Below are 24919 nucleotides of genomic sequence, written 5' to 3' on the forward strand. Positions count from 1 at the left end.
TTGAATAGTAGAGCAGCAGAGAATAAAAAGCCAGTATTTGTGCCTTTGTCAGATACTCAGGAGGAGCCCAACACGGTTTTTTTATTATGCTGACTTTATCTGAATACAGAACAGACTTCGTGCAGGTCTGCAAGAATATTTTTTTTGCCATGTCAAATGCTATGTGTCCTGGGAATTCTTCATAAAACTGCATTAAAAAGGTGCAGAAGAAAAAGAAAAATAATGCCTCGCTCTTCTTCCTGCCCTCCCTCTAATGGCCACACTTATGGTATTCCTAGGATAACGCACATATATGATATTCTTTCATAGGCAAATGATAATTAATAAAACCTTCACAAAAAACTCCATAGTCATTTCTCTGCCAGCAGCAACACATTCATATATAGCAGTGATGTGGGCAGTGTTTTCAAATCACATGAGGATTTCTGGATGTGAAATAATGTTTAGTCAAAGAGCAAGCAATTATATACAACAGTAATGCAAAATCGGATTACATTTTTTCTAAGTGTAATCAAAGCCAAAACAAGTATTCTTGAAGGATTTAGGAGGCGTTAAGATTGTAGTGGGAATTAGATTTGTTCTTCTACCTTTTGTTCCATGGATTATCCAAGGGGTAACAGAGCTAGCCAGACAATTTTGAGCTTCTGTACTAAAAATGAAAATCATTGCCACCTCCTTTCTATACTGTTTTGATAAATACTGAAAAGAGAAGCTTTATAACTTAATGTACTGAACTTGTGAGGCTGTATCAGAAATACAGAGAAGACTAGCTGTAAAAATCTTCAAAATGATAGGGAAGAGAAAATATTGCCTGTAACAGCACTTTGTTGTTTATTGATCAACAGAAAAAAAAAAAAAAAAAAAAAAAAAAAAAAAAAAAAAATCAAGCCAGAAGATTATAAGGCACTTATTTCTCTTTTCATGTTTAAGGGACTCACCTTGAGAGGAGAGGCTAAATCTGTGACTGAAAAAGAAAGCACTATGACATGAACATCTTGAAGAGACCATTCACCATTCCTGCTGATGCAAAAGATTTCCATCTTTCATGCATGATCAACCCAACAAAAATGCTTGACAGTCATGTTCTACAGAATAATGTGTAGTCTGGTGTTCGCTGGAGGCAAAAAAACTGAGATTCTCAAAAGATTTTTCACTGAGCATGTCAAGATATCCCAGACCTGCTTTGGTGATAAAGCACAAGAATTTAGTCACAGTTTTATTCAGGAAGATACATATCCTGATATCTGCAGTTTGTGTGTTATAATCATTCATTATGTAGCACCACTCACATGCAAAATGTACTTACTACAAACATCCATTGGTAGCCATCATTAAATAATTGCAACCATCAAAGCACACAATGAGACCTCTCATTTCAAAAATGTAAAGTTTTAAAAACTGTGGTAATGCTTTCGAAAGCAGTGTGACTTCATGGAAAATATTAGGGAATGGCTATGCAAAAGCTCCTCTGGCTCTGCTGAAAAAGAAGCAGCACGTCTGTCTGGTGGGTTTTGACAGATGTTCTGGGTTTATAGAGGTTCCTCTTTTTATTAGTGCAGGAAGAAAACAAAAACTATCACGGTATTTAGTCTGAAACTACAGCTGAAAAGAATACTGATAACAAGCATACAATTTCTCATCTAGATTTCCAAACATCATGCTATTACAAGATTTTCATGAAGATTTTTTTTTTAAACCTATCATCCATCCATTGGTAACAAGTTTTGAGACTGAGATATGGATTCCTATGAGGGTTCCAGGGATATGAAGGTATGACACAACAGTATTTAGGTAGAGAAGATTCTCCAGAGTTTCTTCAGTTTACCAGTTCCAAGGGTAATCTGCTCTTCCTGTTTTATTGTTTTATGTTATTGACTCGTTAAATTAATTTAGTTATATATTAATATTTAAGTGGCTGACTGTTCATTGTTACTGGGTGTCAGCTGTTAGCTTCTGCAGAGATCTTTATGTTAAACTCATGAGTTTGAACAGTTGGCAAACTCTGTGGCAGTGCACATAGTTCCCTGTAAATCCTGTTTCCCCCAAAACTCACTTCAAAGGTGCACTATGCTTTTTGGTACTTCGCAGTAGACATGTGTCCCGATCCAATATCAGATATGATCCCAAGAGTGAGAATAAGACACAAACGAGGTCCAACGCTGTATACCCAAAACAAGTTTTTATTATTAAAAAGGTGAAGAGGGGTAGTGATAGGACAGAATGGAAGGAAAAGACAGAAATAAAGCAAAGATGGGGGACAGGGCTGCAAGAATGGTCACCACCATGGATCCAGCGATGTCCCGTTGGTCCTCGGTCTTCAGTTCTTTGGTGGTGGGTGCACACGGATCTGGCTTTGATGGTGGATAAACACTGCACAAAATTTTCTGCTGCCTTTTTAAGTTCATCGTATCCACTGATTAGCATATCTGCTCACCTTTAGTTTTTCTCTCTGATCAGGGCAGGAACATTTGCCTCTTGTCAGTCCATCAGCAATGCATGCATGGGGTCTGGCCTGCATAATAGAGCCACAAACAGCTCCAGGATGGGGCCAGCTCAGCACACCTCTGCCCCTTTGAGGCTTGTCTAAAGAGTCCGGACAATGCAACCGCAAAGAAGTGGGGGGGAGCATCCTTCAATACACTCCCCCTTCTCTGGGCAACATCCCCCAGACCAATTCACAGGTCGCAGCAGCTTCTCTTGGAGGTTTGCACAGACACAAGCAAGCTTTGAGACAGTCATAGGACATTTCAGTCTCTCACAACATGACATCCAGTATCCAGCTGATGGATACCTTGATGGAACCACAGCATGCCATTGGTTTCTCAGATGTCTCAGCAGTGCTGCTATTGACATCCACAGAGAAGCAGCTGATGGGAACTCTTATCTAGGGGGAGATTAATGCAGTTTAATGCATGTGGGAGCTTGGTCACAGCACTAAGAGACTGGGCAAACAGCTACTGAACTTTTTATTATGGAGCAGGTGTCAGCTGATGCTGCAGGGAATGACAAAGGTGTGCAGAATAGAGGCTGAAAAATCTGCTTATTTTAGATATGGAGTAGAAGGCCAGGTCAGATCTTGTTTGATCACTGGTGAGTGATCACAGTCCTGACACAGTTCTGAGTGTTCAGAAATGGGCAATGGAATGTGTTACATGGCATGTCAGCCACTGGGATCCAGGGCACATGGACATCTTGACAAACAGGGATTTGCCACTGACCTGTAGCCCCTGTGAAATGAGCTGTGCTCTTACTCCATGTATATCACTTTTACCAAGCTTTGCAACAGATAGGACAAGCCTCCCTGATCCTATGAGGCAGAGCACTCTGGATCAAGACAGGTTCACCATGAGGGGAATACTGCTTCTGTTCTAGGGAATAAACGAGCAGTCATTAACCCATCAATTTTTATAAGTAATATATTAACATAAAACATATTAAAAGGAGAAGATAATTTTTAACACTTCAGGTTAACACCAGAAAAGGCAGAACAGTTTGTCAGAACAGATGTTAAGAAGCAGTAAATATAGGTAAGCATCAAATGCAAATATTCAAAGGGGACTTAAATATTTTGAGTGATTTATGGGTATAATGTAGAAAAACGTGAAGGGAAAGCAAGGAATATTTATAAACATAAAGACAAATATAAAAAACCCTATAATTAATATCAACAGTTAATGTGATAATTGATACTGTCATGATAGCAAATGGGTGGTCAACTTATGGAAGTCACCAGCATGGTCACAAACTGAAGAACCATCCCAGCAGAAATCTCCAGATATGATCAACAGCATAAGAGAATAAAGGTGATTACAAAATTGCAACATATAATACCATGACAACAAGCCACATCTGGAAACAAGGAGTTTCACTGCTTCTGTTGCCTGGCGGAAGCATAAAGACCTCCTGCCTCAAAGTGCCTCTGTTGCACTAGAAGGAGAACCAACTGTAATGTTACTTTATAAGATGCAGTATTTTCTTTGCCCACTCTGGCCATCCAGGTCTGCTGGTCAACATGTAGAGGGGAGCCCTGTCAGTGAGGGTAAAATACTATCTCAGCAGCAGCTGAGCAGAAAGATAATCCCTCCTGGGTTTTATGCAAGCTGCAGGAGCTCCTGAAGTGCTAAATAAACATTTGAATGCCTATTTTCGTAACTCCTATGAGTTACAAATGGATTTATAAAAGTAGTACGGTCCTAAAGGTAATGCTGAGAATGCCTTTACATTACCATTCATTAAAAACACCATACTAATCACCACAAGTTTTTCATCTTGTTCTAAAAAAACTGTCTAGGCTTATGTGCTGTTGTATCAAATACTGACATTCAACAGGCTATTTTACTTTCAAAGCAGCTAAAAGTAATCCTGTGGCTTACTGTGCCTCTTACTCAGATGATTTGGTCATTGCTTTCAGTTGTGAAAATAGATTAGCGGTTTTCCATAAAACTTTTCACTTTTTTTTTTTTTTTTTAATAAATACCACAATTAAAATAATAATAGTAACATCTGGAATAACAGCTAATAGCATCTCTGCAAGAAAGATCTCGACAATACAGAGCTACACATTTTAAGTGGACTCTGCAGAAAACAAAATTAGCTAATAAGCAAAATTATTTAATAATGAGTTCTGTGCTTCAGAATTTAATATATTTATACAGCACATTTAATACACAAAATACATCCAGATTTTTAAAATAATAAGGAATAAAAGTATACTCTGTCAGGAATTTTTGAGGGTAAGGAATTTCTGCACTATCAAATGTGTCTGTACATTATTTAATATATTTCATAAAATATTTTTAAATTAAAATGGTTTGACCCAATCTCTAAAAATTTCCACAGTTCCTACAGATGGAGACACAGATACAAGTACACGGGATAATGTATATCGCATGCTTTAACATGTTCCCTGGCCTGTCTTCCTAGCAGCAACACAGACACATCAATAATAGATTTCAGACTGCGGACACTCTGTGCATAGTAGGGGGACTAAAATCCTATATGAAGTTTCAGAAAATTTTTGCATTGTCATAGTAAACTGGGTCATGAGAAATTAAGGAACAGAGAAGGGAAAGGCAATGGGAATTGGCACGACTGTTGTGTATGCAATGTTGGCCAAGGGGAGGCAAAGCCAACAGCTTTGGGACCCAGATGTTTTCTTTCCAGCTGTTTGGATGTGAGGGTAAATGTGTATTCCCAAAAGGCGTGCGCGCGCGCGCACACACACACACACACATACGTGTGTTTCTAGTAGCTGGCATAAGCCTATAGCCCCTGCAGTATCTGGTCCCAAACACCCAGTCCTCCAGCCCCTAGATTTACAGTCCTTCCAGTATCTAGACCTACATCTCTTGCCCTGTTCACCAGCTAGTTTGGCTTGAGGCTCACCAGTGTCCCACACAGAGCACAAAGAGCACCCTTGCACAGAAATATAGTTAGGAGATCAGATAGTGATCAGATGCAAGGCAGTGCCAGATGACCCCCCTTTATCCCCCTTCTCTCCATATTCTTCTATTTTTTCTTCCCTTACATTTTCTTCTCCCTTGTTCCCTCCAAAATAAACAACTTTCCACTGATTACCTTTTCCCCATCAGTCCCAGTTTTGATATACCTGTACCCAGATTTAGTATTTCTTGTGCTATTACCTAGGTACTTGGTGTCATGGATGGGGTCACCAATAACCCTCCTCAGCCCTCGTGAGACCTGACTGTCCCTCGGAACAGTGTTGGTAATTTTTTGCAGCTTCAGAGCATGTTTCTTGTTATGTTGAGCAACATCTCATGTCAGATCCTGTAGTTCCTCGTGTTGCATCCAGTTACCTTCACCTCTGGCCATGGACAAGCCATCTCCCAGCAGACACTAGACCCGTTTAGAGTGAGTGTGGGCTCCTGCCATTCATGTGGTATAAATTCTGTAGGATTTCAGACATGAATGGCCAAGTAATGAACCCAAATGAAACCCTGCTTACTTTCACAGTACAACTGACATGGTCAAAATCATTGATATGATATTGTGGTTAGAAAAATGTAAATAGACCCAGTTTCCATCAGGAGGGAGGGGGAATTGAAGGCTTCTGGAAGGCACTCTCAGTTGTTATTTTCCAAATTAATAAAAAAGCATTTCTAATGGAGCACAAACTGTCTTTGGTTCTAAAATACAAAAATAATGCCATAAAACGGACCTGAAACCTTTATGTGTGTCCTGAACCATGGTAGTCTTGAATCACAAAGGTAAGTTTTCTACTTTTCTTCTCTGACTCCCATGCCTTTCTGAAGTATTTTGATATAAATTGACAGACATGTTGTCTGCTGACTTTACAACAGGCAAAAAAAATTGACTGAGTGCTAAACCTATCCTGAATTATGCTCATTGCAACCAGAATTGATTTTTTTCTGCTTTTACTTTGTTAGATTTCACTGATAAAATTATTACACAGTACAATTCAAAATGCACTCTGAAAGTCAAAAGAATGTAATTATGAAGTATATCTATAGACCATTCTACTACAGAATTATATAAGAATTTCTTTAAAATGTAAATAAACAAACACATCCATTTGCAAATTTATCTAACAGCTTTCTGTAATAAGATCCCCGTTTACCCTTGCACTTACCAAACATTTTATCATACTGCATGCATGTTATTAAGTCCCAAGATGCTTTTTAGTGAGACTGGCTTGCTAAATTGAGTCAATTTTGTTTAGATCAAATGGAAGTGCTCTGCACCATCTAAGCCAGAGCTTCCATCACTGGGAAGATGGTGGCATCATGCACCATTCTGTACTAATGATATGCAAGTCAAGGTTGCATCAAATTGCAATTGGCAGTCCAGACTACTGCGATGTAGGGTTTGGAAATCCTTAATGGAAAAATTCACTCATCAAACAAATGAATAGCTATTATGTAAGTATAAAATAACAGTCCTAACAGTGAATACTCATCTCTTCTCAGAAGGGGTGCAAGTTAAATGTAAAAACATTTAGCTGCAAAGCAAAAAACTCATACGCGGCATGACAAAACATTTCCGAGCAGCTCACCAACTCTGGTTCTTTAGCTGATGGTAACCATATGGAGGAAACTGAACTTCAAGAAAAATGAGGCCTGGAGATTGAAAAGCTATGAGGGATAACATCTATTTAAATATTTCCAAAAACATAAAGGGTAACCTGGAGGACATTTCCTGTCACTGTGGTGGATTTCTAAGTAAAATTCCTCTCTTAAAAATCCTCTTGCCCAGACTGTCCTTCCTGAAGTGTCCTGATTTTTAGGGTATCCTGGTGAGTGCCCCAGCCATGTGACACACCACCATGGATGCTCCTGGTCACCAGGTGTAGGCTTGGAAACTCTCTTTCTATAACTGTACCCAGGGCTGCTTTTCTGTACTGTGCACATCCAATTAACCCAGTGCACTGGCCTCTACTAACTTGTATCAGCAGGGGATGGGGAAACCCATGGGATGCAGAGGACTCCTGGCTTTACCCACTGCACCTGGGTCTGGGGGGAGATGCAAGGTAATCCAGCGCTCCCCCCACAGACTCATACGGCTGCCCCAAAACTTTGAGAAAGGGCACACTGTCAGGAGCTGTGGTCTCTCCCCAAGTAGCCTGGATCCATGTGTCCCCTCTGAAGTGGGAACCTACATGGATGCCTTCTCCCCATACACTCTATAACATCATCTAAACTGGCATGGCAGAGAAGGGGGAGTGCAAGGCAGCCTGATCTTCCTCTGTGACCTCCAGCTGCAACACTTCAGCCTTTTTTCTATGCAATTTGCTGGGAGACTAGACACATGTCACAAGGGCCACACACTTTATTCAAATGAGAGCCAAGGTTCTTACAAGATTCCCACACAAAGCACAGACAAGCTGTGGATAGAAAACAGGATCCCATCGCTCTCCTACAGAAAACAGTACCCTATTGGTCTCCATGCTTGGTATTGGCACCTAAACTGGAAGCCACACAAGAATCTTAACCATTTCCTTACCAAGGGAACTGGATGATTCACCGTCAAACTGGACAGTCCTGGAAGGTCCAAAGATAAGGACTGAGAGACAGACAACATGCACAAGACCCTTTTCAGTCCACTGAATATAAAGCACCTCGTAGCTTTCATCACTAAACTAAGCAAAACCTCACCCATGAAGACTACTTTCCAAGTTACTCCTCAAGTCTAAAGAAAAGGCTGAACTTCCTTGCCACATCTCTTCATGGAAAATCCCAAAATACACAGATATACTTGAAAAGCACTAGGTCTGTTCCTGCTTTCCTTTTTACGGCCCTACAAAAGTTTGTGGGGGCGTGGTCCTGCATGCTCCTCCAGGCAGACCTGCCTGCTTCGGCCAGCATCAGAGGCAGTCTTGGGAATCTCCCATTTCATTGAAGCAGGATGGGTTTGGGAGAGGCTTGGTTGAGACATCATGCCAACCTTTATAGGCCTGTCCAAGTTCCAGCAGAGGTGGGAAGAAGAGATACATCCCTCTTACTCCTCTTCTAGACAGTGTTGTTCTGTTTAATTACTGCAATCTGGCAGCCTTCAATACTCTCCTAAGACTATCACAGGCACTTTGAACCAGAAACAACACACACAAAATATTAATGAAATCTGCAAGGGCATCAGATGGGCCCCAGGGCTGTACATTTGATGTAGTCAAGTTACTGAATTGTAGGGTAGCCCTAACTGCATCCCACTTGGCCTGCAGACTCAGAATCACTGTCTGGAGCAATTACATTTGACAGGATGGAGGTAGCCCTGAACTAGACAGGTAAATTCTCTATTTGTCTATTTTCTATTTCTCTACTCATGGATGTGTCTACAACTGGTTTATCTTTTCTAACTTCACATAAAGAATAACTCCATTGCAGTCAACTGGAATATAATCCTATAAAGAAAGAAAGTCTGAGAAGAGAATCAGGACTAGAGGTCCAAAGTCTGAATTATTTGATATTCTTAGTGTTGACTCATTGTTTAATCCTTCAGTATGAAGCTTTAAATACACCAGGAAACTCACAAGTCAAACTAATGAATTATTATTTTAATACAAATTAACCAAAATTCCACTGATTGTTCTAAGACATGCAAAATAAAATTATACAAAAAGCCAGGTTTTATGAAAACACAAACATCTTTAACCAGTTGAATTTCCACAGCATCTTTGCTTTTAATTGGATTTTGTGCGGTTTGTTTGCCTGCATTTCAAGCATCACTGGGCTATAGCTATTGAATGGAAAATTAAGCCACCTTCTCTAATACTCAGATCTCTTCCCCAGATGAATGGTTTGGAAGGGATAGAACATGCACTGACTTTAAAGTATTATAAAAATTACTTCAGTCATGAGGGTGCATTCACTTCACAGGGCCTGTAGTTCCATCCCAAGCCAAGTACAACTCTGAACAGCTCATTATATTCAAAATTCAGACATATATGCAGGCATAAGCCTCATCTTTTTAATCAAGGCCATATAAAGAATGTGTGTTAGTAATACAGCATTTTAAGATGTTATTCACAAATTATGACAGTTGAGATAAAAACAGAACATTCTACTTCTTTGATTTTTTTCTCTTGCTTAATCTTTTCAATTCACTTTCATAATAAAAGTTAATGGTGGAAGAACGATATTCTCACCTATGTTGAGGTTTTGTTTCTTTTTTATCTCTCATGAGCACTTCTGATATTATAGTAGTGGTGTCACAATCCAAGGGTCGCCTGGAAATCTGTTAATCAGTTTTATGAAGGCTGGGATATTTTTCTTCCCTATGAAGGCTCTCTTATTTGAATACTGCTAAATCATCTGAACTGAAGATGATTTCTAAATTAGTTTTTCAGAACAAAGTCTTTGCCTTTAGAAAAGACCGAATTGCTGTAGGTTACAATATTTTGAAGGGAACATTACCTAATGCATTTATGCAGTCTTCATTTTAAACTTTTAATCAAATTATAACATTTGAATACAATGTTATACTGAAAATATAGGACACTATTTCAGGAAGCACATAATTTTTTTTTTTTTTTTTTTTTTAGCTTTCTAGTTATAACCATAAAACAGTTCTTTTCTTAAACAAGAAAGTAAATTACTAAATATCACAGATTTTCATATATTTTCATACTCTAATTTTCACACACATGTACCAAAAGAACTCAGTGTAACTTTTACACTGAATTTATTCTAGACAAACTAATTCATATCTTCTTGCTTTTTATTTTGCTAGCTCTCCAAATACATGCTCAGGGCTTAATCATCTCTCCTTTTTATTTCAAATATTTTCACATTATAACCCCTAAACACAGTCTGACATCTGGGATCTCGTAACATAAGCATTGAACCTATGTAAACTGACTTCTAGCTTTAAATATCACAGAGCTAGAAGTGACTACAGGTAGTCATTAGGGCACGCCTGGCCTTACACTTAGATCAAGCGTATCTAAGTTTTCTTGACACACGTTTGTCTAAACTATTCTGCGATGTCTCCAGTTTTAGGGATACAACCTCACCAGTATTCTACCAACTCTTTCCTATCCTTATACATAAGCAAGTTTTCTCAGTTACTAATTGAAATCTTCCCTCCTATAATTTTGTTATTCCTATTCACCATGGAAATAAGGGACAAATTACAGTCTTCTCTGCAACATTCTTTCACATATCTGACTACTGTCTTCATAGCTCTCCCCCCTTAATGGTTAAATGAATTCTTCAGTCTTTCAATGCAGGTCATATTCGTGATTATTCTTAAGCCTTTTCACTGAACTTGTCAGTTGCCTTTATTTAAATGCAATGTCCCGGTCTTGGATACTGCCCTATAACCGTGATGATAGAAAGTAGAAGGAAGGTAGTATTTTTTGTCTTACATACTATATGCCCTGAATGTATAAAAATTACTCTTGCCTTTTTCCATTTGTGTCTTATGCTCACCTTGTGATCCAGTGTGGCTCCCAGCTCCGTTTCTGAAGCATTGCTATTTAACCAGATATTCCTTTCCCATGTGTATTCAGTTGATTACTCCTGCCCAAGAATAAAACATTACATTTGTCTCCATTCAGTTTCATCCTACTATTTTCTAGCTACTTAGTCAATTTTTCAAAGTAATTTTGAACTCTATGTTCTTCTCATGCTGCCCAGCTCCATGTCACCTGAAAATTAAATGGGCATATTCTTCAGAACATTAAGAAAAAACGTTAAAAGAGACTGAAGAAACATATCTGGGGAACCATACTAGATACATGCTTTCCTCTTTATTTCAAATAATTGATCATAATTCCATGGCTTGTGAAACCTACCCATCCCTTCTGTATCCACACTATGTCAGTGTTTTATAGAATTATAGCATAGCATGGTTTTTGTTGGAAGATCATCTAGCCAAACTCCCAGATATAGATCATATTTCTTGTATAAGACAATACAGAAAACAATACAGAAAACCCTATTAAAGTCAAGATAAATGGCATTTATGTTTTCAAACCTGGTTGTTCTGGCATAGGAGGGAATCACATGAATCTGGTAATTTTGTATTAGGTGCTACTCACACCCTTGTTGCCTTCCGGTGCTAAAAAATAGTTCGTCAGTTGTTCAAATGTTTTCTGAGAGCAGAAATTCATGACTGAATCATATCCCAATCTTTCTTTCTCCTTATTTAAAGACAGACGTTGGCTTTCCCTGTGTGAATCTTTCAAGATATTACCTGCCCATCACATGCTCTCAAGTACCACAGTAGTATCTAATATTTCATCATGAAGTTCTTTAATTTCTCATTACAAAACTCATAATCCCTTGCTGACGTGAAAAACTCTAATCTCTAAATTGCTCCTTTACCATTCAAAGATGAGGTCTTGACTTTTATCACTGTGAACTATAATACACCTGAATTGCAATTAATGATTCATGTAAGGACTGAAGTAAAAAAGTTACTACAAAATTTGACCTTCTGAGTATCACCCATCCATAGCTTTTCCTCTCTGCTGAACAGCTGATCAATTCACCCTTTCCTTCACCTTCCTTCTATTGCAATTGCACTTCTAAATTGATTGATATCTCTTGGCAGATGCATCTTGTTTTGAGCTTTGGCTTTTTAAAATTTTGTTCCTACATGTTCATGTTATATTTATCACTCGTCCTCAGTAGTCTGACCTAGTTTCTGCTTCCAGCTTGATTCTTTCTTGTGTTTAAGGTTCATGCACAGTTCATGCTTTAATCAAGCTGATCTCTTACTGCATTTTCTCTCATTTCTTCACAGTGGGATAGTATATACCTGTGGATTGCTATTATGTTATTGTGTGTATTATTTCTAAGGTGCTAACCCTTTAACAGCATTTTCCTTTACATGAGATCTTGACTACCCATTATGTGAATTTATTGAATTCTGCCTTTTATCACTCAGCTGCTATTCCTTCTTCTTGTCCTGAGGATCATGAACCTTTTTTTCTAATGACCACTCTTAAAGGGACTTTTCTTTAGGGTTCTCATCCATTCCCCACAATTGTCAATGTATATAAAAGAATGTCTCCTTTATTTACTTTCTTTACTTCTTGAATCAGAAATATTTTCCCTGATGCAATCCAAATGTTTTCTGAGTAATCTGCTGTATTTCTTCCCCAGAAGATATTCCTTGTTATCCCCAGTTACCTTGTGCCAAATATAAAAGTTCTTGTGACATATGACATAGCATTTTTTCCTTCAGTTCTTTTTTGTTTATGCTACAAACAATGGAAATAAGATGCAATTTAATGCTATCTCTTGCATTCAAAGACTGACTTTGGGGAAAATTTATGTCTAGCACATGTTTTGTTTGATGGCCACACAAAGGTCAGCTTTGAGATAGCTTCAGTCACTGACAGCACAACCCAGAGCACACGAGATCTTGCAAGTAAGGGCACCTCATATGCTACTGATATGGCATATGGCATTAGGGAATGAATACGTCTGCGAGTAAGTCTAAATTGTCCATGTGCTTGTCCACAATCGATGTGTGGTTTGCCTACAGCGTCTCAACATTGAAAATCGGTAGATCTAAGAGTATGTCAGGCTGCTGACTGCTCATCTATGTCCTGTTTATGGTAATCTCACTGAATCACATGGAAGGGAGAATACTGGAGAGACCTGCTACAGTAAAAGTAAGCCTTTTTGAACACAGCTGAACCTTCACCAGGAAACAAAAGACACTTCTTAATATTAAAATCCCAAAATATAATGCTATGTAATTATGCTAGTTGAGTGCCATGAGCAGAAAGAACATTAAAAAATATATATAATATATAAACAATGTAAAAATAAGGTAAATCTTAAAACACTAAATGTAAACTCCTTTATTTTATTTAAACAAGAGGGGTTTTTTATAGTTCACAAAAATACAGCATAAAAATAAAATAATAATCTCATGAGATTATATTTGTCATGTACCATCATACAGTCCAAATGTCCATAGCAGAAGCAGATGTGGAAGTTGTCATTTCAAGTCATATAGATACTCATCAATGTAATATAAATGATAAAATGCAAAGTTTGCAAGCTGAAGTTAGATCCTGAGTATACTTCTTGCATGCACTGACATAAAATACATGATGTAACACTGGGTTTATATGAGGCATAAGGGTTTTAACAGCATGAATTTGAAATTACCCTACTAGGCTTACTAAGGAGACACAGATAAAGTGCCAATGGACAGGGTATTTCAAAGGAAGGCAATAATACATCTCAAGCAGAATACAATGATGAAGAATCTTCTTTTTCTTACTATATATGTAGCACAAGTTCGTTTTATAAGAGTGCAGAAGAAGCCTTATTCTCTATCAAATCATAAGTAGGGCTTGGGATTATAGTTTAGCATTTCATCTTTCAATCTAAAAAAAAAGTTTAGACATGTTGAATATTTTTTTAAAAAGGTTTTAAAATTAACTTGAATGTAACCAATATCTTGATTTCTGTCTGCATCTGTAAAAGGTCTGGAATTAATAGGTATGAAAAGCACAAATTGGCCCATATATCATAATAAGGTCTTATTTTCAAGAATGGTAAATCAATCTTTTTGACCTTCAATTTCTAAGTTTTAGATACATTAAGTGGGGCATAAAACTTAAGGGAATATAACCACCTGCACGATAAAACATGTAGATCTCACAAGTGTACTCTTTAGGGCACTCCTTGCAGGAAACAGAACAGTGGGGAAAGATGCAAGAGATGAGCTAGTGTTTTCCAGAAAATACTTAATCCAGCTCAACAGTAAATAGCAGGTATATGAACTTGTCTTTGTGATGTAAAGATCAGCTTAGTGCTAAAATAATAGAATGTTCCAGTCCAAAATGTCTCCTTCTGTACTGAACACAGAGAAACCTCTCCTTGTAGGTGCTGCCAGGAATTTATAAGAACTTTAAAATTAAGTTATCTTAACTGAATTAGCTAAGATGTCTTTCATCAGTAACAATCTCCTTTCTTTAATTGCACTGAAAAATTATGTGGTGCATTATGCCTCAGTTACATGTTATACTGTGTGGCAAAGACTGTAATTTTTTAACTGCTGGGTCACAGACGATGTCTCTGCCATTGATTTCTAGTACTCTAATGGTCACAGTGCAGGATTAGGGTTTATCAAAATGACTACCGGGGAATGAAATATTTATAAAGACCATCTTCACTGCATGTGTGAGAAGAGTGCACTGTGAGAATACAGTGGGACTTACATAGCCGGTTATATATTATTAGGGTGAGGGAGGCTTTTCTGTCTTCATAGAGTACCCCCTGGTCCTACTGTCAGCAGAAAATGTTGTTCTTACATAGCATAGGTAAGAAGTCTTTCATTACAGTTTATGAGGCCTCTTCTGTTCCCTTTGTCACACGGAATAGGTACTGGTTAGACATTTGAGTGTCTCTCTTGGAACCAATTTTAATCATAAGCACAGAGAACTCCTTTATGTTGAACCATTATTAAAGGGCTCTGAAAGTGCTGAAAAGTGGTGTTATCATGTAGTTTATAATTTGAGACACCTGTAGCATATCCAGCTCCTTGGTGTTTTTGTAATGCTCCCACAATCACACCTTAGTTCCTGAGTTTAGATTCCTTTATCTGCTGTACTTCTCCTGCACTGATTATAAAAGTTCTCATCTCCATTGCCAGATCTAAGCACTTCAGTAACCTTTCTTTTCTTGAATTATGGCTTAAACACAATAAAATACATTTTTTTAATGCCAAGAGTAGAAAGAGAAAGAGCAATATGTGGCCATCTACCCAGAGAAATATCAAGGAGCATTGACTGAAAAAGCCATAAGAAGATGTACAGCAATAAGCATGCTTAGTAATAACCCATAGATAAAACAGTGAAACAAGAAAGGAAGAATGTGAATAAGCAGGCAGAGCATAATGGTAGCTGTCCCTTGGATAGATATTATGTCAAAATAATTTCCTATCAAGGAATAAGGAGCATGTTGAGTCTTCTGCTCCTATGCTCAAACCTTACATATTTTACAAGTAAAGACCTTAAAAAGCATAGTTGCTCTATAAGCAAGAAAACAATGAAGCCCAGGTCCATTATAGATAGACAGTCTTCTCCCCAGCCTCTCCCCCATCATAATAGCCCCAACACCTCTCCACATCCCTAGGGGCAGCAATGCTGTTGTTATCCTAGACAAACACATGTGCTGAGGCACCAGCCAGATCCTTCAGCTTTCTCTTAGCTGGGCCATTAGCCTGGAACTCCTTTCCACCCAGACATCAGTATTCACTATAAGGGTGGTAACGTAACTGTCTTTGAAACTCCTACTTATCTTCCAGTTTGGCTTGAGGTGGGTCAACATGCCGAAACCTTAGCAGGGGAAGGGAGGTGATGTCTAAGCGACAATTGGTACTTTTAAAAGAAAACGTCCACTAAAAATCTTAATGTTCCCAAAACGCTTTTCTAATATCACAGAAAACACAAGCATTCTGTACTCAGATAGTACCCACAGTACAGAATGAAGGAATATTTTAACACTGTCCAGGGATGGTTACCCTCAGGTAATGTATCATTGGAAAAATCTTGCTGTCTGGCTATTATTAAAAACGATACTATCAAGTATTTTCTTCCATTATTCCTGACTGTCATATGCTGTTGTCAGTGTTTTATCTCTGATGCACATGAGAAAGATTATACCTTCCAGAATTACCTGATTCAGTACCTGATTTGGTCTTATAGCCTGGGAGCAATGAAATTTCGCATAAACAGAAGCAATTATAAGAGGTGTTTGAAGTGCCAAGGGGATTTTAGTACAGGTGATCAAAAATATGTGATAAATATGATTTGTCATACCACATACAGATATAAAACTAAATGAACTATGCCATATGAAAATAATTCTACCTTTGTTTTATTTGGGACTTGGGAGTTTGGTTATGTGTAATGGCTGAGTACCTGTTGGATCAGTCTTCCTCAGGTAAATGACTTGGCAATAGAGGGAAGAAGGTACTTTTACAGATAATGGATCTCCCTCTGGAGGCCTTCAAAAGCACCTAACCTTTCTCCTACAACTAGGAAGGGAATTTATCAATTCTAAGCATTTATTTATTTATTTATTTGCATAAAGAGAGATATTGAGGGAATCACCAGGCATCTAGGATGAAGACACAAGTTGTAGAGCTAGATAAAATAATCCCCACCCACTATCCTTCCTTAACATATTAACAAAATAATATGCCATTGCTTTATTTGGTAACTTTCTTGTCTACTGATTGTATTTTTAGGAAAGCAAAAATGAAGGTAAAACAAATAACTTTCCAATGCTGAAGTCTGATAAATGAGGTCCCATTAAAGACAATGGTATTTACATATTATTTATCTGAGGGTTTGCAAAACTTCTCATCTCTTCTCCCATCTACATGTAAGAGAGTGCCCTAAACTTTTCCTAATAAGTTCCCAAAGCTTAGTTTTAGTGTTCTAATACAAAAAAAGGAAGACTACTAATATGTTAGTCAGTGTACACAAGCAAAGGAAGAGCTGACAACCAACCACTGTGCCTTGAGGCACTTTCTGTAGTGGAAAAGAAATGCTTGATCTGAACTCAACTATATAGACGTAATGCCAAAAATTAAGTAACTCCTGGCTTTAAAGCCCCTGAGAGTCACTAGAAAACTTTCCCAGACTTCAGATTACACTGCAATTATTTTTCAGTGAGCAGTGATTCCATAGTGAGCAAATTGCTGAACTGACATTTAGGAAATTGAGTTGGTTTCCTGCTCCTGACACAGGTTATCTACAAGACCGTGGATTTATCACAATGCACTACTGTAAAAGATTTCTCTTTTTTTTGAGTGCATGCATACCAATATTGGAATATTAGGCTGGAGAATAGCAATGGTACCACTTTTAAGGCTGAGAGTGGAGAGGTCATAAATCAAAGTATGATACCTGTAATACAAGAAGGATGTGTATAAGTCAATGACACCTGAGAGAAGAAATAGATGTTTCCTGCTCCACAAAAAGAAGTTACCGAGCCTCTTGAACCATCTACAAAACAATCAAAAGACCTGGCTTCTGCCTGAAAGTACTTACCAAGAAGAAAATAATAATGCAGAATGCAACAGGAGCTTCTGGCCAAATTTTGGCCTGGAAGGATAGTACATAATTTTAGCCATGTTACCATTAAACTAAGTTATTTATTTAATAAATTTAAACTTATTTAAATGTTATGTAAGAGTTTAAAACATTTATTCTACACCTTAAAATTAGTGACTTAATACAGAAATCAGCTGATATATGGTAGGTTGCACCAGCTAATAATCAGTGTTTCTTCTGGATTTGAAATCTTGCACATTTCCTTCTGTTGTAGGTTACACATCTCCAACAACTTTGTGTAATAGGGAACATAAAGTCATTTTTAGGTGTTATTACTATGTGTTTGCTTTATAAACAGACAGATACTACATTCTCAGTATCTACCTCATAATATATGCAGAGCACCTGTTTTAAATCTCTCGCTTTCAAGTGTCCTCATTAGAGACTTTACATTCAAGAGCCAAGGGAATGAAACATTAATGGCATAAAGTCCTCTGCACGATGAGGATGTTAAGTACTATGGGTGTAACTAATCTCTCGGGCTTTTAGGGGGAAATTAATGCTGCTCTTTACTGGGTGCAGCTATGTGGCAGACAAGAGGGTTAGAGAGAGCAAGCCCAAGCACTGGTCACTGGTCATCACCCACACTGCTTACCCCTCACCTCACTCCCTGGCTCTGCTTGGGACTCTTCCAGTTCACTCTCAGACATGGTCCCTCACCATATAAATACAACTCAGCCTGTACCTAGCCCCTTTTTATTTAGCTATATAGACATTACCTTAGAAACTTACTTTAAGTGAGCTGAATCAGTCTCTAGGTGGAATTATTCCCACATTATAAGCAGAACCACCAATTTGGGCACAAATTCATTGAAACTCATGGGTACAAAATGAAACACATTAAATTTTGTCTGAAGATAACACTTTTTATATTACTGTGAGTGTGGTGGAACACTGCAATAGGTTGCCCAGAAAGGCTGGGTGGCCTCCATCCTTGGAGATATTCAAAAGCTGTCTGGACATGGTCCTGGGCAACCAGCTCTAGGTGACGCCGCTTTGAGCAGTCTCCAGAGGTGCCTGCCAACCTCACCCTGTAATTCTGTCTGTCTACAAATCTCTTAACCAGTGACTCCAATACTTGACCGACTGTTGTGATGCAAGCAGCATTACCAGTCTTGGATAAAGGGCATACAAAATTATATGGCTATATTGAGGGTTAGTTCTGCAGTTAACATGCTCATTTACATGCAAAAGCAGAGACTATATGAGGAGAGAGCTGCTACCACTCTGGGTAGTTGGTGGCTATAAGTTTAGCACTTGTCATCTACAGTCATAAATTCCTTATAAGCAGGATTAAATACTACTTCTTTTTTTTTTTTTTTTTTTTTTTTTTCAGATAGGTCAGCTGAAGCCCCTGGGGTGTTCATGATTCATTCTAATTTTGTTTGGGAGACTCACCTCAGGATTCCCATATGATCCACAAAGAGACAGCAGCAACTGACGACATGAGTTTAAGAGAAGGTGGTCTGTGTCACCCATGACAATGACTGTTTTACTATACTGACAACAGAGGAAACATATGAAAACTAACTTCTCTAGCTTAAAATCAATTTCTGGAGGTGAAAGGGAAAGACAGAAAGCTTCCGAAGCTACAGTTCATAGTTAAAACAAAAGCCATCAGCTCTGCTAAGAATAAAGTCCTTGTTCATGGATCTTATAGCTCTAGAAACAGACTGGCAAAAGCCATAACAACCGCTGACTGTAACCAAGTTGAGGGTAGAAGTTTTCCTTCCAGGCTTTTAGATCATCTGAGAAAAACAGCTTCTTGCAGAAAAAGGTAGGCACACATAGAGATGCTCTCTGTCACATGCTGGTTTGCTGTGTTAGGCTAGACTTGGAGGTTGTACAAAACGAGCCCTTCTGGTGTCAGAAGAGCTTGTAGAGCCTGTATTATAATCCTATTAGTATCTCATAATCCTATTAGTAGTACTCAGCACTTCCTACTTCTCATGTCCTTCCTTTTCTACAGGAACAAATTTAACTCATCTTTTGAAATTTCATTGCCACAAGATTGCTCCTTCCTGTGTCAGACAGGCCTTACTGGTTGATAAAGAGAGCAAATAAGTTTCAATAAAAAGTAGGATTATTAAACTGGAAGTTTTTTATACATGGACTGGTACTCCCAAGTTTAGAGCATGCACTGCAAGCTCCCCAGCTGCTGCTCTGCCATCAAACTCTCTAGGTGTTGACTGCCCAGATTTTTTAGCTAGTAAGAAATCAGATAGAGTCTTGTAGGTGATGAAATGCATTATGAACAAAAGGAAGTGGTGGAGTGACACAGATAAAACTGTAGCAGTGCTAATGTAGTAGAGCTAGTAAAGGGAGATTAAAAACACATACATCATAGAGTGTCGAAAGCTTAGCTTCACTCCAGCAGAAGGCTATTTTGGTTAACTCATGTGATCATTTTGCTATTACTTTGTCATGCTAGCTCCTAGTAACAGAAAAGCTCAAGGTACTTTTTTACATCTTTGACAAAAGATACTGACAATAAGTACAACAAGGGACCCTTCAGGAAGGGATCCTGCTAGCTGACATTCCAGAAATTCCCTCTTGTTAGCTTAAGCAAAGATATCACCTATAGCGAAGATATTTATCTGACATGTATTATGTGAAACATGTGTGACATGGAAGGAAAACAGAGCGTTCTCCAAGCTCAAGTGTTTTTTGAGGAAAGGACTGTCATGCATAACTGATGGTATTTTTCTGCAGCTAGCTTGTCTGCCTTAGTTTGCTGTCCTTCCTGTTACACTGGGAATGAAATGTAAGGAGGCTGATAATGGGAACATGAAATCAAACAATATAAAACAATTTGGATCCTCAAAAGAATTATGTAGGAAATTTAATGCTTGGTTCCTTCTGGCATGACACGGCTTATTATTTATAAGGCTAAAAGCTGGTTCCAGGAAGAACTGGAGATGAATATGCTTTCAACAATCTAAGGATTATGCTCAGACTGTCTGAAACCCATAAAAAGTCAGAGATCCTGATGTGAGCAAGGCAGTCTGTTTTTCTAAGCCAAAGTGGGAGTTATCTGTGCTGGAGAGAACTCACAGAAAGAGAGGAGAAACATGCACACAGAATTTCTCACTTTGGTTTTTTTTTTTTAAGGGTAGCTAGATAAAATAATGTTTTTCTACTGATTGCCAGAGACATTAGGCTTATTTGTGTACCAAAAATTGTGAAGTCAAAAAATGATACAAAAAGCATCCTTTGTGTTATGTGGATTCAAATTTATGATTTATATTCACATTCAATACAATCAACAAATTGATGTTTCCCAGAGAAATGAGATTATGCTTACAGTATCCACAGATTGTAGAGGTTATCTTTGTTAATTGGAAATCAATAGGATTTTATGTGTGTACTTAACCTCCTGTGGCTTTACGATCTCAACAGGAAATTTAACAACCAACAAACAATTCATGGTTTGGTACTATGCTGATATGTGTTGCAAAAGATGGAAAGATCTGATCCATAAGATTCTTCAGGGCTTGCCTCATATAAAAAACTCTTGCATCAAGAAGGGTAGTGTTCAAAATATGATACTGCCTAATTAGATATATGCCAGGGTAAATAAATTACATACATAAAGAGGTATTGAGGCAAAATGTCTATTGGGTGGTAACAAAAGCAAGTAACACTACTTTAGCTCATCCTGTATCCATTAAAACTGTAGTGAGCAATATTCTTTAGAAGAGGTCATGTAGATAACTCCAACTGAAAGATTAATCTCCTCAATAAATCATTCTGAAGTTAATTATTTCCAACTGACTTAAAAGATCTATGCTGAAGCAGCAGTTTTTAATCCCATTTTAAGCGATTCATTTCTTTATACAGTCATTAAATGTATATATGATCGGTTTCTTAGGTCACCAAAATGTTAAGTAGTGAAGGTTTATGAGCTTAATAGAAGGTCTACAGGGAGTGAACACTTGCCAGTTTGCCCGGATCATTATATTGCCCAAAATCAAGCTTCAGCAAATATTTAACACAGTCATCAATTCAGGATCTGTTATATCAATTGCATTTTGGAGCATCCTGTATTTATTTGTTACTGCAGAACAAATCTGGAACAGGGTTAGCTTCAGATTTCAAAGTTTTGTTTTCCAGGAAACTTCAGGGTGAATATAAAAATTTTATCCTTGAAATGAGTAGTTGTGAATGATTATTCTGGACTTGTCTACTTTTCAGAATTTTTTATATCAGTCAACCTCTCTTAACAGGGGAATGTCTTATTGTTTTTAAGATTTCCAAGAAACAGAACATGCAATCAGCAGACTGAGACACCTTTTTACTTTATTACTGGATTATAAGGGTCAAAGTTGAGGTGGGGGAGGGTTAAAAACTGCTTTTTGGACAAGTCTAAATCTCACACTGTTTGAAAAAAAAGAATGAAAAAAAACCCTGAGGTGCATAAACCTTCTTGAAGAAGTGCAAATCTTGAAGAATGGTCTAGTTTTATATGCTTCCCTAGATACCTGCTAATGCATATTCTGAGACAGGACAGTAAATAGAATTTTGCTCTGACCCAGTTCAGCTTCCCGCTTCTGGACCTAAATTGCAGTAGTATGTATGTCTAGCATGATACAGCTAAACCTTGGAATTCACTACTGCTAGGTGTTGGAGATATAAAAGGTTCACAGGTATTTGAAAAGTAACTACATAAAGTCATGGACTAGAAATACACCAAGCATTATTAGATACAAAGACACTGCTTCTGGCTTGGAATCTGAGAACGGGAGTGGGAAATACCATTACAGGCTTGCTCCACATCTATGTACCTTTACATTCTTCCCTCACGTCTCCCTTTCTTCCCTAAACTTCCCTATTACTCACTTCCAGAAAGACAATACTGGACTAGATTAACCTTGTATTAGACTTGGCATACTTGTTTCTATCTAAAAGCCCCTCACTCCACTAACATTTCTCCCCATTTGCTTTTTCCCTGAACCACATATACAACTGAACATTTAAGTCCTTAATATTTCAGAAGGTAAAAGGGACAGTATGCCCTTCTCTGTCACAACACATTTGGATGTTTCTCCTCAACTCTTAGGTTTCAGCTATAAAAAAACTAGAGATTTGTAAAAGATGTGGATGGATGAAAAAATGAAAAGTATCAGTGGCTGCTTTCATATTTCACTAAGACAAATCCAAGCAAAAATTCTGGACATCTTTAACCAAGGGCTAGGCATGGTCATGTAAACTCTGTGGTCCCTCTTAGTCCCATGGCTCCTAATTAGGTCACTGCCAGACTTGCCTGCTTCTACCCCAGACTATGTTCAGCCTCTGTTGGGATCATACTTCACTTTGCTAAACCCTCAAGTACGGGTGGGTAAAAGTTGCTCTGGGGTACAGACCTCTGGCATGCATTATTCAGCAGCAATAAGGCCCAAGGGACTCTGCTGGAGGTGCCAGCCTCACTAATGCTATCAAAAGTGAAGGGGAAAACAATTAGGCTAACCCTAATCCCCCCACAAAAATCACTGAGTAGTGAAGTTACTGACAACTAAAGGACAGGAAACAGGACTGTGAAACTGAAAATATACCAGAAAGTCAAGCTCTTTGTCTACCTATACAACAGAAGTGTTCTGCTGTGATAAAGTCAGAGCAAGTTCTGATTTTCACTGCCCCACTAAAGAGTTGTATATTGTAATCGTTTACTAAAACATAATCATGTCAGTGTTCTTCCAGTTATGCACCCACATCTTATAATGAAAAAATAGATTATATCTTTGCTGTATTACATTGTTCTATAACTGAGAATTGGGTTGTGTTTCATTTCAAGCATTTTCAAAAGATGCAGATAATGACAGCTTTTACTAACAGCACTGAAGTAAATCTGAATTCTCTGGTGGGTTTTTAAGCCTCATCTCAGCATGTTTGAGGTAGGAACAAACATTAAAAGTACTCTAGTATTTTTTTCAATGCTTTCCTGCATAAATTCTATTAAAAACACATTCTTTTGTTTTTTCATGCAGAAAATATAGTGAAAATTTTAATATTAAAATGACTTATTGAGATGTCAAAGATTAAGTTAGAACTATCAACTACCTATATTTTTCTCATTTACTTGCAGTTGATCATAACAACCTTCAGAGGATATATGTGAAGTAAGTCATCCCTATTATTTTCATTCCTGGGTTCTGATACAATTTGGCAGAGATTTTTAGCTCAGTTGCAAAAAGTAGTGCTGGGCCATACAAATTCAGGTTGATACATGGTCACCAGCACTATAAGGCAGCAAATCAAAAGTTTTCTAATTTTCTTTAATGACTAAACAAAAACTGCATGCATTATAGAAATGAGAATTTAGTGTGGTATTTAAGTGTCAAAGAACAGGTCCAGTTCCTATATAGCTACTACTCAAAGATATTCTAGGAGGCATTTTTTGAGCTAGAGAAAAGGCAGATGAAACAGAAAAAACGAGAACTAAAATCTGAAAATATTGTCTCTAAAGGAAGACTATTTTTTTCTTCTGCATAAACACTTGAATAATTACTCCGCAGTTCTCCAAACTGGAAATTTGCAAAAAGCTGTTTAGCTTGGCTTTCAGTAGTATAAAGAGCAAAAGCTCTTCGGGGTTTCAATTACATCTTTGCAACAGCTGTAAAAAATATAAACATGCAGATTGTTTCAATATATGAAAACACCTTTATTTACTACTTCTTTGTCATACAGGGAATAAACTAACAGTGACAGCTAAAAAAAACCTCCAAAGTGGGAAAAAAATTGTGCTGTCGGGTGGCTGCAGCTTTGCTGTGTGAGCTGATTATTCATGTAAAGACATTTTATAAACATGTCACTTCAGACAATAATGGCAGCTAACCCTAAAAACACATTTGCATAGAGCAGTAGCTGCTATTGCTCTAACTTAGCAACAAAACCAGTGCATCCTCCACTACTTTAGTTGAACAAAGATACTTGCCTCTCATGTGCCACTCTTCTGACTTTCAGAATAATGCTATGAAAAAATTTCCCTCAGAAAATTTTCCACCTCCTTTCAGAAAATACAGCCAATGTCCCTAGCTGTCTCAGTTTTCTATTCCACAACAGTTTGCTGTATTTCAAAACCAAAATTAACCCATGGCTAGCTACTGAGGTCTCTGCCCAACTTTTGCTGCAGTCAGGTAGAGAATTTCCATTTAGTCTAGACCCAGTGAAGTGCCAATGTAAGTATAAGCAAAAAAAAGTTATCTAGAACTTCATATTCTCTAGTAAGACAATAGCAAGAATATGAAGAACTAGGTTTTGTCCACTGTCTCTCATATATGTAGTGATCAGCTCCTTGGAAAACAGCCTGGACTGGTTGTGGGTATGCCCGTAAACATATGGGCAGAGTACTGGGCA

The 24919-nt window shown here is 37.8% G+C and overlaps 1 protein-coding gene across 1 annotated transcript in view; it reads left to right on the forward strand.

The window, feature by feature from the left end:
• The window catches only part of LOC113491174, an 83787-nt gene that overhangs the window by 57016 nt on the left and 1852 nt on the right, over positions 1–24919 (forward strand). The window lies entirely within an intron of this gene.

Source organism: Athene cunicularia, assembly GCF_003259725.1.
Source record: "Athene cunicularia isolate RWA chromosome 1 unlocalized genomic scaffold, athCun1 chr1_part1, whole genome shotgun sequence".
NCBI lineage: Eukaryota > Metazoa > Chordata > Aves > Strigiformes > Strigidae > Athene > Athene cunicularia.